At 36.3% G+C, this 16,088-nt stretch overlaps 1 pseudogene; it reads left to right on the forward strand.

The window, feature by feature from the left end:
• The first annotated feature begins 483 nt into the window (after window positions 1-483).
• Window positions 484-597, forward strand: LOC145612837 (small nucleolar RNA R71; annotated as a pseudogene).
• The last annotated feature ends 15,491 nt before the right edge of the window (window positions 598-16,088 follow it).

The following is a 16,088-nucleotide window of genomic DNA, read 5'->3' on the forward strand; positions in this document are numbered from 1 at the left end:
TTCACATGTGCATTCTCAAATCCATCATTTCCATCACAAGGAACATTAGGGCAAATACAAGTATCATGATCATTCTTTCCCCATAAATCACAAACCAAACATTCTCTAATCATGCAACAAGAAGAAAAAAGAGGGTTAGATTAAGAAGATGTAACTCTCCCCTTCAATTGGGAGGGAAGATTTTGTGCTTGTGAAGAAGCATTCTCAAGCTTAGCCTTGATAGAAATCACCTCCTTCCCTGACTCCGAAAGTAGTGTGGACAAATTGTTGACGGCATTGAGTTGATCAATCGAGCCACCCTCGCTTGTTGATTCTTTCTCAACTTCTTGCCAATTCATGTAATTCCTCACTACATCATCTGTTACATCCACAACCTCTTCCACCGTCTTGTTAATAATTGGGCCTTCGGCTCCGGCATCAAGACTTGACCTCCCTTGAGGGCTCAAACCACCATAAAAAATTTGAATAATTTGGTTAGTCGGAATTCCATGGTGAGGACATTCTCTTTGATAATCCTTATATCTTTCCCATGCTTTATTGAGGCTCTCTCTAGGCATTTGCTTGAAACTTTGGATTAAAGCTCTCATCTCTGCCGTTTTCTTTTGTGGGTAGAAGTGGGATAAAAATTCCTTGGTAACTTCATCCCATGTCCTTAGAGGATTCGGCTTGACTTCTTTGTCCAACCATTCCAAGGCTCGCCCTATGAGAGAAAAGGGGAATAATTTGAGCCTTATGAACTCTTGTGCAACCCCACTCACCTTAATTGTGTTGCAATATTTCCCGAATTTCTTAAGGTGGTTGAGAGGACTTTCATTTGTTGTACCACTATATTGTCGCCTCTCGATCAAGGTGATCATTGCTGGCTTGATTTCAAAATCACTATTCGGGAGCAATAATGGAGCAATCCCGCTCTCATACTTGTATGCACCCGGACTGCCCAACTCCTTCAATTTTACCCTTGAAGCTTCTCCCATGTTCACTTGCACACACAATCTCAAACGGAATTATTAGTAGCACGGCTACAAATGTAGCCTAAAAGTGAAAAATCTATTTGCATTTTTGAATTAAGTGGAATACACTCAACAATAATAGAAAATCACTACGCCATTTCTCGGCAATGTCGCCATTTTGACAAGGGGCGAAGAGTAGGTCGTTGAAACTAATCCTTCCCTAGGCCAAACAAAATTTATATCACTCGCACCCTTATACTAGTATAGTAGCAAGTCGAGGGTCGAACCACTAAGGAATGGGGGGCGGACACTATTGCTAGAGTTAAGCTATTCCGAAGAGGCGAAAAAGAGGTGTGTATATGTTAAGACAACTAAACAAACGAGATTAAAATCAAATATATCAAGCACTAGGGTTTAGGATCCATATATACTTGCAATGGATTCAACTAATCGAGATTGGGATTGACTAAGTCGAGTGATGCGAGGGAAAATCAATTATGCAATCAAAAGAGTATGTCAAGCTAATCTCCTAGAGGTCAAACTAGCGTCAACTATGAGAGACTCTAGCTAGGAACGTCACAAAACAACTCAATCGACGATTGCAAGCCACAAATCAATTGTCCGTATAAATGTGTGAAAGGAATGGTGTCCTTCAAACAAGTGTGTTATTCTAATAATGGGTTTAGAATTATTAGAAAACTAATATATTCAGTAAGGTTAAGCGATCGGAATGCCAGGCTGGAGGCCGCATGCGATCAGTAATATTAATGCATAATTAATATTACAGCTTAATCTTGACTGAACCCTTCGGGTCACACCCAAGCAATTAACGAACCGACATGACGAATTAATTAATTCGGAAGAAATAAATGACTAACCCGAGTAATAAATATTTAGACGTCGAAAATTCGAGCTAAGAGTGTCTAAACCGAGCATCGGAGGTCAAGTCGAAAATAATAAAAGACGAGACAGAAAAATCATAATAAATCAACAATGACCAAAATACCCCTAGCATCGGAACCCCGAGTGCTAAGTGGTTAGCCAAGCTAGCACCCCGCACTAAGTGCGAGGCTTGCTAGCAAGCTGCGGCCAGCAGCCCGCACTTAGTGCGTGGCGTGCTGGCGCGATGCAGCTAGCAGCAGCCCTCGGCAACAGCAGCTCGCACGTATGTGCGTGGGCGTGCTGGCCGAGAGAGCTAGCAGCAACAGCCCGCATTTCAGTGCGCTGCTAGCTGGGCCGTGAGCAAAGGGGAAGCAAGTGAGGGCTTTAAATGGTGAGGGACATGTGGCACAAGGAGAGGAAGAGAGTGGGGAGCAAATTTGGTCCCCCCCTCTCCAAGTGGTCCTCACTTCCCTTCACATGTATTGATGACACTTGTTGATTTATTACTAGTTTGTTTATTTATTTTATTTTAGCTTTAAAATAAAATGTGAAATTCTCATAGTCCCACATTGATGGGAGAGAATTTCATACTCTCATCATTCCCTATAAATACCCAACTTGGGTTTTACGAATGATGCTTGAGTAGGAGTTTAATATGGCATTGCAATTGCAAAAACCCTTGAACTCACATAATACTCGGGCTTGGTCGGGCCTCGCTAACCCCGAGGCAACGGACCTTAAAGTCGGTACTCGTTTTGCGGGTGAATCTCCGTCAGAGGCCGTCGTAATTTGGGGGCTAGCTTTCAAGTAAGAGCCCAATCGGTCGGGCGAAGCACGTAACAGAGGTATATTTCCTATTTTACCCTTTGTGTTTATTTGTTATGCTTTTGTGATTTTAATTATTGCGAGCGAGATCCTTGGCTCGGGTTTTTTCCGCCGTGAGTCGGACTCACCAAACCCCAATAGTGGTATCAGAGCCCCGCTTGTTTATTTTTATTATCATGATTTTTCAAGGTTATTTATGGCTTATTTTTCTGGTTTTAAGTTGCTAATTAGATTAGTGGCTCGGTTTTATTATTTTAATCCCGTTTTTAATGCAAATTTTGGCCCAAAACCCATATTTTCGCCTAAAAATATTGAATTTTGGGTGGCATCTTTCAACCAGTAGCGAAGAGTTTGAACCAAGAATTCTGGGACCTGTTATTTTAGCCAAATTCGAACCAGAAATGCCTTTTTCGAGGGGTTTTTCGTTTTGACGAAAAAAATTTAAGTCTTTCTTACCTTGAATTTGATGGCATAATATGGTGATTATGTATTGATTTATTTGCATTATTTTTCTGCAATGTTGATCTTTTTAAAGCATATTTACTTGGTAGTATTTTGGCCTTAAAAGATTAATTACTTTTCACCTAATTGCAAACTAATTGCATTGTAGTGTGAAATCTTTGTTTTTTGAGGCTTCTAAAGTGCTAAATATTCAATCTTTAATTATGTTAAGTGATTGAAACTTTAAAGTTATTAAATTCCATGAATTTTTATGTTGAACTTTGTTGTTTTAATCATTTTTGGTTGATTGAAAACATAAAGTTTCAATCTTGTCATAGAAATTTGTTTATCTTCATATTGGAAGGTATAATTTTTCAAGGATTCACAAGTGTTAGAAGTTGGATTTTTTATTTTGAACATTAAAGTTCATATTTTTCCAACTCCCTCTTACTTTGTCAAAATCTCAAGATTAATTTAAATTGATTAAATTAATAATGAGAAATTGCCTTATTTATTTTGTTGCACCAATATTAAACCAATCTACTTAAAGAAGTTAGACTTGTTTAATTTTCATTTTGCACAATACATTAGTTCTAAAAGTAATTTAGAATTAATTATGATTTTGCACATTACATTAGTTCTAAAAGTAATTTTGAATTAATTATTAACTCATGCAAACCAAGACAACATCCTTCGGCTAGCCGGGCTGCTGTGCAGCCCACATGTGACTACCGAGGGCTGATGCTTGGTGCACGCCACTAATGGTATGTGGCTGGTGCGCCCGAGGCAGCAAGTACCACTGCCAAGCAGCAGCGTGCCGCAACAGCATATCTGTGCGCGCTAACCACTTCTTGGTGCGGGCTTGCTGCTCGTGTGTGGGATGGTGCAACAATGGTGTGCGGGGGTGTGCTGCGAGGCTTGCAGCATGGTGCGCATAGCTAGCAAGCTTATGCGCAACTCCCCTTGATTAGCACATATACCACATTATAAGGCAATAATATTTTGCTTATTTTGCCGTTTCATTTATTTTAATTAATCTTGTTTATTTTAATTAAAAAATTTTGGAGGCTAGGCCTCGGTTTGAGCGGCATTGGTAAAATTTAATTTTGGCAAATTTTTGGTTCTACCAGCTTATTAATTAATTGGATTAATTAAGATGGATGCAGAATTTATTAGGAGCTTCAATTATTAATTACGTCAATTACATAATCAGTTAAACAACTTTGACTAGTTTTAATTAGGCGTGTTAATCGGATTAACCAACTAGATTAGTTACTAGTGCGCGCGTGTGTTTTATGCATTGTTACTTGTTTACAGTTGTAAAATTCATGGGTTATTCACATTTAGTGAATGGATGAATGGAATGTATATTCTCTAACAGGTTTTATGAAATGGCAACTAGTGGGACCCGATTAGGATAGAAAATACGGACTACGTGCCGTGATATATTTTTGTAAATCTAAATACAGTCTACGTGCCGTTGAGTTTTTTGTACCTTAATATTTAGATAAGTCCTAATCGTAGATAGTAGTAGTTGCATAGTTTTGGTTAAAGTCTTGAAGACAGAGGTTCTTGGAAGACGAAGCTATGAAGCTGCAAGAGAAGACCTTTTGAAGACTTGAAGAATTCAAGGGGTCATGCTAGTTGCCAATATGCATCTTATACTTATGCTTTATATATTCATGCTTGTGCTTATATATGAATGATATGTTAGATGCATGTTTAGGTTTTCATTATGTTGCGATGATTAATAAAGTTCACTTAAATAAACCAACATAGAAATCCTAGGTCCCTAATAATATTGAGTAAAACTTGTCTTTCCAAAACAACACTTACAAACCGAATGAGTGTGATGGTGGGCTACGCCAAAACGAGGCACCATTACTACTTTGAGGTTGGTAAGGCACATCGGGTGTGCATGATGGTTTTGGTTTAACTCATCGGTATGAGTGAGGAGTCCTCACATGCCGTGGAAAAAGAGATACATCGTCAAGGTGCATTGGATGCGACGATTATCTAACCAAGAATGGCTTGGAGCCATTAGCAAGGCAATGCTTATGTTGGGATAACAAGTGTTTGGACAAGCCAAAGCATGCCTAAACTACTCGTTGATCCCTTGGATCTTGGAATCGCCTTATTTTTGCCAAATAGGGACAATTTTTTATGCGTAAATAAGACATTTAATAAGATTGAAGTTTGCATGAATGCTCTTAAATTTCAAACTTATTATGTTCTTGATAAATGGTTATACTTTGCACTTATATTTATAGTATTCTAAATCAAATAATATTGTTTCCATGTTTGGTAAAGGAAATCTTTGAGGATAGTTCTCAAAGAAAGGAAAAGCATTTCTAAAATACAATTCTCATAAATGACTTTTATAACAAAGTCTGAAAGGACGGTTAGACATCATGTATTCAAATTACTAGGTAGTTTAGATAAAACATGAAGTATAGAGTTGGAAACTCAAATTGTCAATATTTGACAACCAACGTATCTTTTCGCTTCATACATAAATGAGTAGGACTCATTGATGTAGTAATTCAAGCATGAATTAAAGGAAAAGATGGAACTTTGTTTTACGGCGCACTAGGTGCTTGATAATGCCTAACAAAGTGTAAAAGTCAAGACACTTAAGAAATGGTTCTTAAAGTAAGATTATGAGATATTGTATGATAAGAAATCTAGGAAAGAAGGAACGAAGAAAAGGAATAAGATTCCATTTCAATCCATGAGTTCATATTATTATAGGAAAGAAGCAACTCATTATCTTCACAAGTATCGGATACTGCTTGAGTGTCCCACTTTGAAAGTGACCACAAACTATTGAAGTTAAGCTAAGTTATCGACTTACAAGCTTAGAATGAAGCAAGAAGTGCTACATAAATTGTAAGGTCGTATTCTTTATTTAAAGACCTTTTAAGCAAAAGGCTAGAACGAATAATGGTTATTATTATGTTCCATAATCAGCAAATAATCCGTTCACACACGGAAAGACTCGAGTTCAAAGTAAAAGAGCAATAGTTGCAAATTTATTTGAATGGCATGGTTATCCAAGCTTTGAGTCAAGAATGCTTGATTATAAACAAACATCTATCTAACATGATAAACTCACTAAGCTCAAGTCATGGGAATGATTTGCGTTCCGAACATCTTTAGTAATGTCACATCAACAAGAAAATACTCAAGGCTCTATTAGATAGGCTCTTGATAGTTGATCGATTTGGAATCGTTCTAAGACAAGCAAGTCTTACTTGTTGAAACCGACAAAGCAAAGAGCTATTGTTCGAAAGCTAAAGAGGACTCAATTACTTCAACGTTTCACAAAAAATATTTAAAAGGATATGGCTATATTCATCAAATGTGAACAAACTTGGCCTGAGTAGCTCAAGAGTCCAGTGAAGTACATAATCGACTTGGCAAGATATCAAAACGTCTAGATTAGATCGAGCCATGTTTGCTTGAGCCAAGCGTGACCATCTCAAAGTTATGAATGGAAATTTTTCATAACCAAATCCACAAAGAACATAGCATTTCTTCACGGAGACCTTGATGTCATTTGAAAATGACTCGAACAATGATGGTTCACATCCCTTCCTATAAAGTTCTTAAAGATTTGCACAAATGACTAATGTTACACTGAACAAAATGTCAAAGCTAAAAAAGGACGCCGTATTCAGTTATGGATAGAAATAACTTCTAAATGTCTTTTCAAGTATTTGTTTAAGGCTCTTAGTCTCAGTGGGAGTTCACTGGCTCAGTGAGAGCTAAGTGGCTCAGTGGGAGTTTACCGGCTTAGTGAAAGCTAGGTGGCTCAGTGGGAGCTGAATGGCTCAATATAAGCTAAGATAGCTCAAGTGGGAAATAACTGTATGTTTCAACAACGAACTTTTACCCAAAGACAATCTACATGTCTCTTGTAAGCATTCAAGTGAGACTATGGGCATTACCTCCACAACCTAATTGAGAACATAATGTTTGTTGCTCTAAATGGTGTTTTTCTGGAAAGTAACACATTTCCAAAACGACAAGTGGGAGGAAAATGAACTCGATGACCATCGAGCTTACCAACAAACTAGAACTGAGAATCTCGGAAGACCTTAAAAGGACTTCATGAGAATACTTGATCAAGAATACTCAAAAGGACTTTACAAGTGCCTTAAAAGAGAATTCATTACTCACAAAACATTAGAAATGTTGGAGTAAGATCAACATAATAAAAGGGCTTTGGAAGCGCCTTAAAACTCATTGTTTGATGCAATTACCGCGTATAGGTATAGAATTCACCAAAGGATTGGATTGAATCCTATAATTTCTATTAAGTTAGAAATACACCTAAGACTTATACGCATACTATTTACTATTAGATAGTAAAAGAATAATATCTTGTAAGATAGCTACGACAAATCCAAATTCCGAATAATGGTTAGAGGCCATGAAAATCCGAAATAGACTCCATGTTTGAAAATCATGTTTGAAACTTGATTAATTTGCATGAAGGGTGAAAGACCCATCGATTGCAAATAAGTTTTCAAGGAGAAAACTAACAAATTAAATGTAAAAATGTATATGCATACATAGCTAGATTGGTTGAAAAGGATATAATTAAATTCACAGAGCTAATTTTAATAAAATTCACCAATCGGAATGCTTAATTCTTTTCGTGATTGATCTAGCAAACTTGCATATATAAAATATGGAAAAATAGATACAAAAACCGCCTTCCTAATATGGGATTTTGGAAGTGACTATAAAATAGTCTAAGGGTTTTTGAAAATCTAAATAACGCTAGATTTAAAAGCAATCTCAAGGAATCCGTCATGGGATTAAAGGAAGCATTGCATAAAGGAATTGGAACGTGTTTTCTCATAAAGTTAATAAGAGGGTTGGCTTATGGAGAAACATAGAAATTCTGATGAATAAGAAGTTTATTGGGAGCAAAAGTAAAGGTCCAACGAGAAGTTTATGAACTCTATTGTGAAGTTACTGTTGTAGACACCTAAAAATGTCTCCCCAAAACCAAACCCGATGATGAACAACCTTTCACCGCCATTATTGGTCGGGTTGAGTATGTAATCTTTGGAGTGCTTAAATCCATGTTCAATCTCAATACATTTCATAAACCAATCAAATTCATATCCCATTTTCACCAAACCATAACTTATTTCGTGCCTTTAAACCCAAAAAAATCTATTTCGTGTCCATTAAAATCATTCATTTCGTGTCCTTTTTATAAAACGTTTAGACCAGTTTATTTTGGTCCATAATATGGGTCCAATTATTGAATATTTGGATGGGGATTTAAAAGATCTTTCCAACGATATATTATAAGCCCAAATCGGAGTTATAACGAATAAGTTATGGCCAAAATACTAAACTGAGTCCAAACCGAACCTAAGCCCACCTTACCTACGACCCAATGATCATGTGGAGGGCCCAAAGGATTTAATCCCACTACTAATCCAATTAGTATTAATTAGAAGCTTCTATAAGTTTCAAAAATATCTTAATTATTCTTTTTGAAAAGATAAGATTAAAGTATTTGAAATTGAATAAAACTTTTCTTTTTGAAAGTCCTAATTCTATTCGAATTGAAAGACGTTCAAAGATTGTCAGATATTATTTTCTTGCTTCATATTTTTTATCTAATTCTTATATGGTTGGATAGCTCTTGAAATTATCTTTCCAATGATATATTATAATATTAATTCCGAACTATAATGAAAAAGATATGAGCGAAATACGAAACTCTATCAAAAACTGACACCGTCCCACTATTTCGGCCATATCTTTTATTCTACAAAATATATTAATCTGATTCTAATTAGGTTAGAAATTAGGCTTCAAGAGCTTTCCAAAGATATCTTATTTATCTTTTTCCCATTTCTAGATCTAAAGATATGATAAAAACAAAAACCGCAAAAACTGCTGTCTATCGCAAGAGTTTTATCCAATTCGAATTCTTATCTTTTCTTGATTCGACCCCTCTTTTTTCCCTGTAAATAGAGGTCATATCACCCCTTTTTCAATCATCAACAAGCTTGATCACCAAATCATTTTCTCTTCCTCTCTTCTACACCAAAAATCATTCTCTTCTCTCTCTCATATTCTAAGCCTTAAACCTATATTTCTAATTACACCATTCTTCCCCTAAGCACTGGGAGTCCATACTTAACTCGAAGTTCTATACTTAAACCAAGGTGTGAAAGGTATAATTAACTGAGGGTTTGGACCAAATCAACTCTACTTTTTATTTAATTTAATTTCAATTTGATTTATTTTTATTGAAGTTACTAACGATTTATTCATGATGTAGCAATTTAAAGGAACGCGCGGAATGTGAGTGTAATACCCCGTATTTTTATACGTATTTTATTTAAAATATGTATTTTATAAAATATTTAATTAGTTATAATCATTTTAATTAAAGCATTTTAATTAATATTATTATAAAAGGAAAGTTTATTTAATTATTTTTTATTTTAAAAGATGGGGTTTTAATTTAAGAAAGTTTAATTTTTAACAAGTTTTATTTGGGAAGGGATTAGGAAAATTAAAAGAGGAAAGTTTAGGGTAAAAGGGTTGGTAGAGAAGGGGTATAAATATCCCACTTATGAGGCAAATCAACTTTGCCCAGAGTGGAGAAAACCCAAGGTAAGCTTCTCCCCTTTTCTCCTTACTTTTCTTTCTTTTTTTTCTTCCTCTTCCCCTTCCCCTTTCTCACGGCCGGCCACCACCACAGCCACACACGTGGCCGGACCACCACCGCACACCACCACAGCCACCAGCGCACGGCCAGCAGCTGCGGCGGCAGGCGACAGCAGCCCAGCCTTGCCACGGTGGCTGCTGCTGCCGTGTTTGGCTCTCGAGAAAAAAAAAATTTAATCTTTCTTGCTTTAATTTAATCTATGCTTAGATCTAATTATAAATTATGAGTTTTGGGATTAAATTTTGATGTTTGAATGTAGTAATCATGTTAATTAATTTTCAGATTTGGTTTTAATTAAAAAGCCCCAATTTTTGAAACCCTAGGTCCTTGATCTATGAAATTATGAAAGTATATGATGTATTAATATTTAGATCTTCAATTTAAGTGCTTTAAGACTAATTTTCAGCAAGTTTTAATTAGAAAAATAGTGCAGGAATTTTATGTAGAACCCTAAATATTATGTTTTTAAAGGAAATTTAAATTACCCATTAAAGGGGACTTAATTATGGTGTTCTAAATATAATTTCAGCTTATTCTAATTAATTTATGAAGGGTTTTAAAATAGTATATATTGCTGGAAATTTGTTTAGAGTGGACTTTGATACACTATTATAATTTTAATGTGTAGGAGACTTTGAAGTAAGCAATTTTTACTAGTCGTGGCGATTTTAAGATCATATTCAAGGTACGTTCGCGTACTTAGCATATTTTGATGATGTAGAATCATGCTAGGCTTAATTTCAATCAATTACAAGTAGTATCATGCTAAGGTTCATGTATTGAATTGTGAATTATTGGTGTTGGTGATTGAATTGTGAAGCATGAATTATTTGTGATGATCTATGGATTAGAAAATTATATTTTGGCATGATTATATGGACTACATATTTATTTATGGCATGATAGTGAGTATGTTTAATCAAACTAATATTTTAATTATGTTTGGATTATTGAAAAGGAATTTTATTATGGTTCATATAATTTTTATTGATGCATTAAGCATGAGGAAGGAGCTATATAAGTGTCTATGTACACAAGGAATAAATAGTATGTTGGTGCCTTTGTGCACTTAAGGTGTTTTTAACACCAAGGGATAGGATTGTGGCGCTTTATGCGTTTAAGGTGTCTTTGACACTGAGGTAGTTTTAAAAAGGGTTCAACATTAAATTATATGTGGTCACTAATTATTCAAGAATTAAATTGGTATGTTTGTTTGATTGAATGATTGTTGTGGATTGAATTATTATGCTGTGGGAGTCATCACCAAGTTTAATAATCTGTAAATAACGTAAAGTGAAAGAGATTACGCACCAAAACTCTTGGAACGTATATACCTTGAGTATGAACATATGGAGGGAGTTATGTGACTTTATATTTGATCATAACTTCTAATGGAGTACAGGACGCTGTATATTCCTTTTATTATTATTATGCGCTGGAATTCCGCCACCAATGTGTGGCATAGGTGATGCTGGCACGGTTAGCTCCCGTGTCAGTGGGCCTCAATTTATTGAGGTAGGTTTAGTTGGAAACCCGTTCGATGCGTAATCAACGCTAAATGAATTATTTAGTGTCTAGTTAAAGTGTCTTGTTGTTTGTTGTGTGTGCTTGTAAACAGGTGCAATGAGGTAAGTATGTGTGATGCTAGGCGTTGCATGTTAGTGTGTTTAAATACGCTTATGTACTCAGCTTTGCTGATTGTGTGTGTTGTTTGTGTCTGGCTATGTCTTTATCTTGGCCCTACGATGATCCATTTTAATGGAGAGTAGTGGGGGCAAGTAGAGATACTCATTTCAGGTATTGACGCATGTTCATGATGGGGCATGAGTGAAGAGAGAATTATGCTAGTTTCCACTAGGATGTGTAATAATTATGTTTTGGATGTTTTGTTTTTATTGATTGTTGGACTAACACTATTATTTATTTGATCGGTTTTTGAATAAGGGCCTTAAGTGGTTCCAAGTTGTAGTGGATTTTATTTAACTTGGTTTTGTTGATTTGCAACTTTACTTTTGTTAGTTCGGTTTTTAAATTGTGATATTTCTTAGTTTTGACTTTCAAGTCTTCCGCTGTGTATCTTTGATTGTTGCCTTAGCCGTTTTCACGGTGGCGGTAATGTCTTAGATATTCCTAAAACGTATTTTCAAGAGGGGAAAGTGTATTTTAAAGGAAAGGAATTTCTAGGGTGTTACAGTGAGTAATTAATTAATTTAATTAATTACCATACTTATTTTTATTTCTTGTTGCTATTATCATGATTAGGGTTTATTATTATTTGATTTGACTAACGCTATTATTGATAAATTGCTTCCAATATTAATGTTTATTTTATTATTACTTATGATCACGATATTGCATGTTTAAAGGGAATATGTAATTGAAAATCACGCTTAATAAGATAATTTGGACAACCGGTTTAGGTTCCTTTTATATCTTGTTGTCTAATCAAGTGATCACCAATATTTTAGAATTATGTGTGCAGTAATATTAAACCAATTTAGCATAATAATAGTTTAGAGCAAATTGAATATTTTATTTGCATACCTTTAAGATCGCAGGAATACTTTTCACAATAAGAATCGAGTAGAGGCCAATACGGGCGAACGTGACTCCATGACTCATTTTGTACCATCATCCCCGATTCTTCTTTCGTGGTTCCGAACCATATGGAGTTAGTAATCTCATGGATTATGAATGGGGTGTAACCTTCAAGGGTCAATCGTTGTTGCCTTTCGTTGTCCCTTTTCGTGGTTTGCTTATAATGATCCGTGAACGGTTTACAAGTTCCTTATAAACTTGTTGGCGGCTCCTTACTTTGCTTTGTCCCTAATCGTTGTCCCTTATCGTATATGTCAATTCCCACTTCCTATGAGTGCCAAGCATATTCACAACATCCTTTAACGTAGGCGTGCTTCGAACGACGCCTACAACTGTCAAATGATAATTGATTAGATTTGAAAGTATTTTTGACAATGGACCAAGCTAAAGGCGATACTTAGTACATATTGGAAATCAAGTTCTATGGTATAGACTTAATTAAAGGTTTAAATGAGTAAAGGAATTTACCATGTTAAACATGAAGGACTTTGAAAGGCTTTCGACCCATATGTATAAAACTAAGTAAATGTTTGTACTAAGTATAAGATAGGCTAAATACTAAGTCAAACAAGAAAGACTCTAGTAAGAGACTTTCAACCTTATCACATAGCGAACAATTTGGCAAGACTCAGTGTAACTGAATGAGCTAAATGTCACATGGATGGAATAAGATTGAGAATCATTCTAGAATTAAAACCATCATGTACGCTACGATATGGAATCGTCGCACGACTTACTTGCTTAGAGCATGTGAAGTACGTATGTAATACCAATCAACATGAATCTAAGTATTAGATCATAGTCAAGAACATCCAAAGCACTTGGATGAGCTAGAGGATGAGTTCTTGACGCATTGAAACAAATATATTTGAATTTTGATGTTGCAAGCACAAACCTTAACAAGGATCGAAACCTTAACAAGGAAGCCATTTGTAAGCACGAGGCAAGAAGCGTTGTGGCTTGAGAATGGTAACATGGATATGCATCCATGTAAAATGTGCGGAAATTTAAGGTGAATTTCCAAGATCACAAGTGATTAGGGTATCCCAAATCATTGTGAGTCGTTTGGAGTAAAACCCAAACAAAGCGTCGTCAAGAAGTCTACTAAAATATATGTTGAGAATATTGTTGCCTTAAAGGCAATAATAAGAAAGCTGTAAAATGGAAAATTCGTTGTTGAACGTTGATGATTGTAGGTTGTCAAGTTAAAGGTCACAAATCATGAAGATGAGTGGGAGCCATTGCTTGGACAATAAATCCTAAATCACATGTAATCCATTAACACTCTCAAAATTTTATCATCTTATTATGGAAATGGTGGATAATGAAGATGCTAAGATTTACAAAATAATTGTGACTAAACCTATGCAATAAGTGAACGACAACATTCACAAATTGCGTGAAAGAAATCAAGCATATTAGGTATGGGTGTGATTTCTATGAATGTTTTATGAAGAGTATTACTCTTAAAACAATTGGGAAAACCATTTATCGTAAGATGAAACATTGTGAGGTTTCATAGTGGAATAAAATACTTTTAAATATTCCACAACACTATTTAATTGTGGTTTAGAATTAAATATTGAGTCCCTTTGATTTTAAAGAATATTCAAAATAGGGTATCAAGACAATATCTTGGATAAAGAAACACCTATTAAGTGAACGTTGAATATCTTAATCGAAAATTATCCCTGATAAAGGTCATTTAAATGGTGGACGATTAATGATCAATAGAGATTAGTGTGTAGTATGATTTATAGCACTATTTCTTGTGCTACGAGGACATAAATCATTTGCACAGGTATTGGTTTAGAACTATACTAGATCGACCTATGAGAATACTTTAAGAGATTCATAATCGACATAAGTATATTTCTCATTATTGCTATCGGAACTCTTTCCTTAACCATGAGTATTGTGAGGTCTCTTGTTTGATTACTAGTCTGTTTTGGTGTCGGTTAAACGTCTACCGTAAATGGGGATTATAACGAAGGCAATCAGACGGGTAGGTCCTCTTAGTAAGAGATGCTACATTACAAGACTGGGAATGTCCCCCTACTAACAATAGGGAACATGTCTTGTTGTTTACAAGGCCTATCGAAGAGCGAGACTGTGAAAATGCATGGCCGTGCTCAGATGGATTTTAGAAATCCTCTGCTTATTGACAGTCAAACTCGGATTTCGAGAAACACTTCTGGACGTAATAGGGATGACGAATAATCTTACCCTATAGTTCATGAAGAGACATGAAGAGATGTAGGAAAGGAGGCTATACACTTAAAGCTCACTTGTCCGAGTGGGAGATTGAAAGGAATGGTGTCCTTCGAACAAGTGTACTATTCTGATAGTGGGTTCAGAATTATTAGAAAGCTAATATATTCAGTAAGGTCAAGTGATCGGAATGCCTGGGTGGAGGCCGCTTCCGATTAGTAATATTAATGCATAATTAATTTTACAGCTTAATCTTGACTTAACCCTTCGGGTTACACCCAAGCAATTAACGAATCGACACGACGAATTAATTAATTCGGAAGGAATTAATGAGTCGCCCGAGTGATAAATATTTAGACGTCGGAAATTTGAGCTTAGAGCGTCGAAACCGAGCGTCGGAAGTTGAGTCAAAAATAATAAAAGACGAGACGGCAAAATCGTAATAAATCAACAATGACCAAAATACCCCTAGCATCGGAACCCCGAGTGCTAGGGGGTTAGCCAAGCTTGCAGTCCGCACCAAGTGCGAGGCTTGCTAGCAAGCTGCGGCCAGCAGCCCACACTTAGTGCGTGGAGTGCTGACGCGTTGCAACTAGCAGCCCGCACTAGGTGTGTGGCGCGCTAGCAGTAGCCCTCGGCAGTAGCAGCCCGCACGTATATGCGTGGGCGTGCTGGCCGAGAGAGCTAGCAGCAACAGCCCGCATTTCAGTGCGGTGCTAGCTGGGCCGTGAGCAAAGGGGAAGCAAGTGAGGGCTTTAAATGGTGAGGGACATGTGGCTCAAGGAGAGAAAGAGAGTGGGGATCGGAGCAAATTTGCTCCCCCCTCCCTCTCCAAGTGGTCCTCACTTCCCTTCACATGTATTGATGACACTTGTTGATTTTTATTACTAGTTTGCTTATTTATTTTATTTTAGCCTTAAAATAAAATGTGAAATTCTCATAGTCCCACATTAATAGGAGAGAATTTCATACTCTCATCATTCCGTATAAATACCCAACTTGGAGTTTTGGGAATGATGCTTGAGTAGGAGTTTAATAGGGCATTGGCATTGCAAAAACCCTTGAACTCACATAATACTCGGGCTTGGTTGGGCCTCGCTAACCCCGAGGTAGCAGGCCTTAAAGTCGGTAGTCATTTTGCGGGTGGATCTCCGTTGGAGGCCGTCGTAATTTTGGGGCTAGCTTTCAAGTAAGAGCCCAATCGGTCGGGCGAAGCACGCAACAAAGGTAAATTTCCTATTTTACCCTTTGTGTTTATTTGTTATGCTTTTGTGATTTTAATTATTGCGAGCGAGATCCTTGGCTCGGGTTTTTTTAACGGTGAGTCGGACTCACCAAACCCCAACAATGTGAACTTACAATGCAATTTAGTGCAACAATCAAAGTTAGCTACTCTTTAATCAATCACACACATGCACATAATCAATCAACCAATTTAATCAAATCATCAACTCCATCAATTTCCCCCAATT

This window comes from Chenopodium album, chromosome 24 (genome assembly GCF_948465745.1).
Source record: "Chenopodium album chromosome 24, dcCheAlbu1.1, whole genome shotgun sequence".
NCBI classification, from domain to species: domain Eukaryota; kingdom Viridiplantae; phylum Streptophyta; class Magnoliopsida; order Caryophyllales; family Amaranthaceae; genus Chenopodium; species Chenopodium album.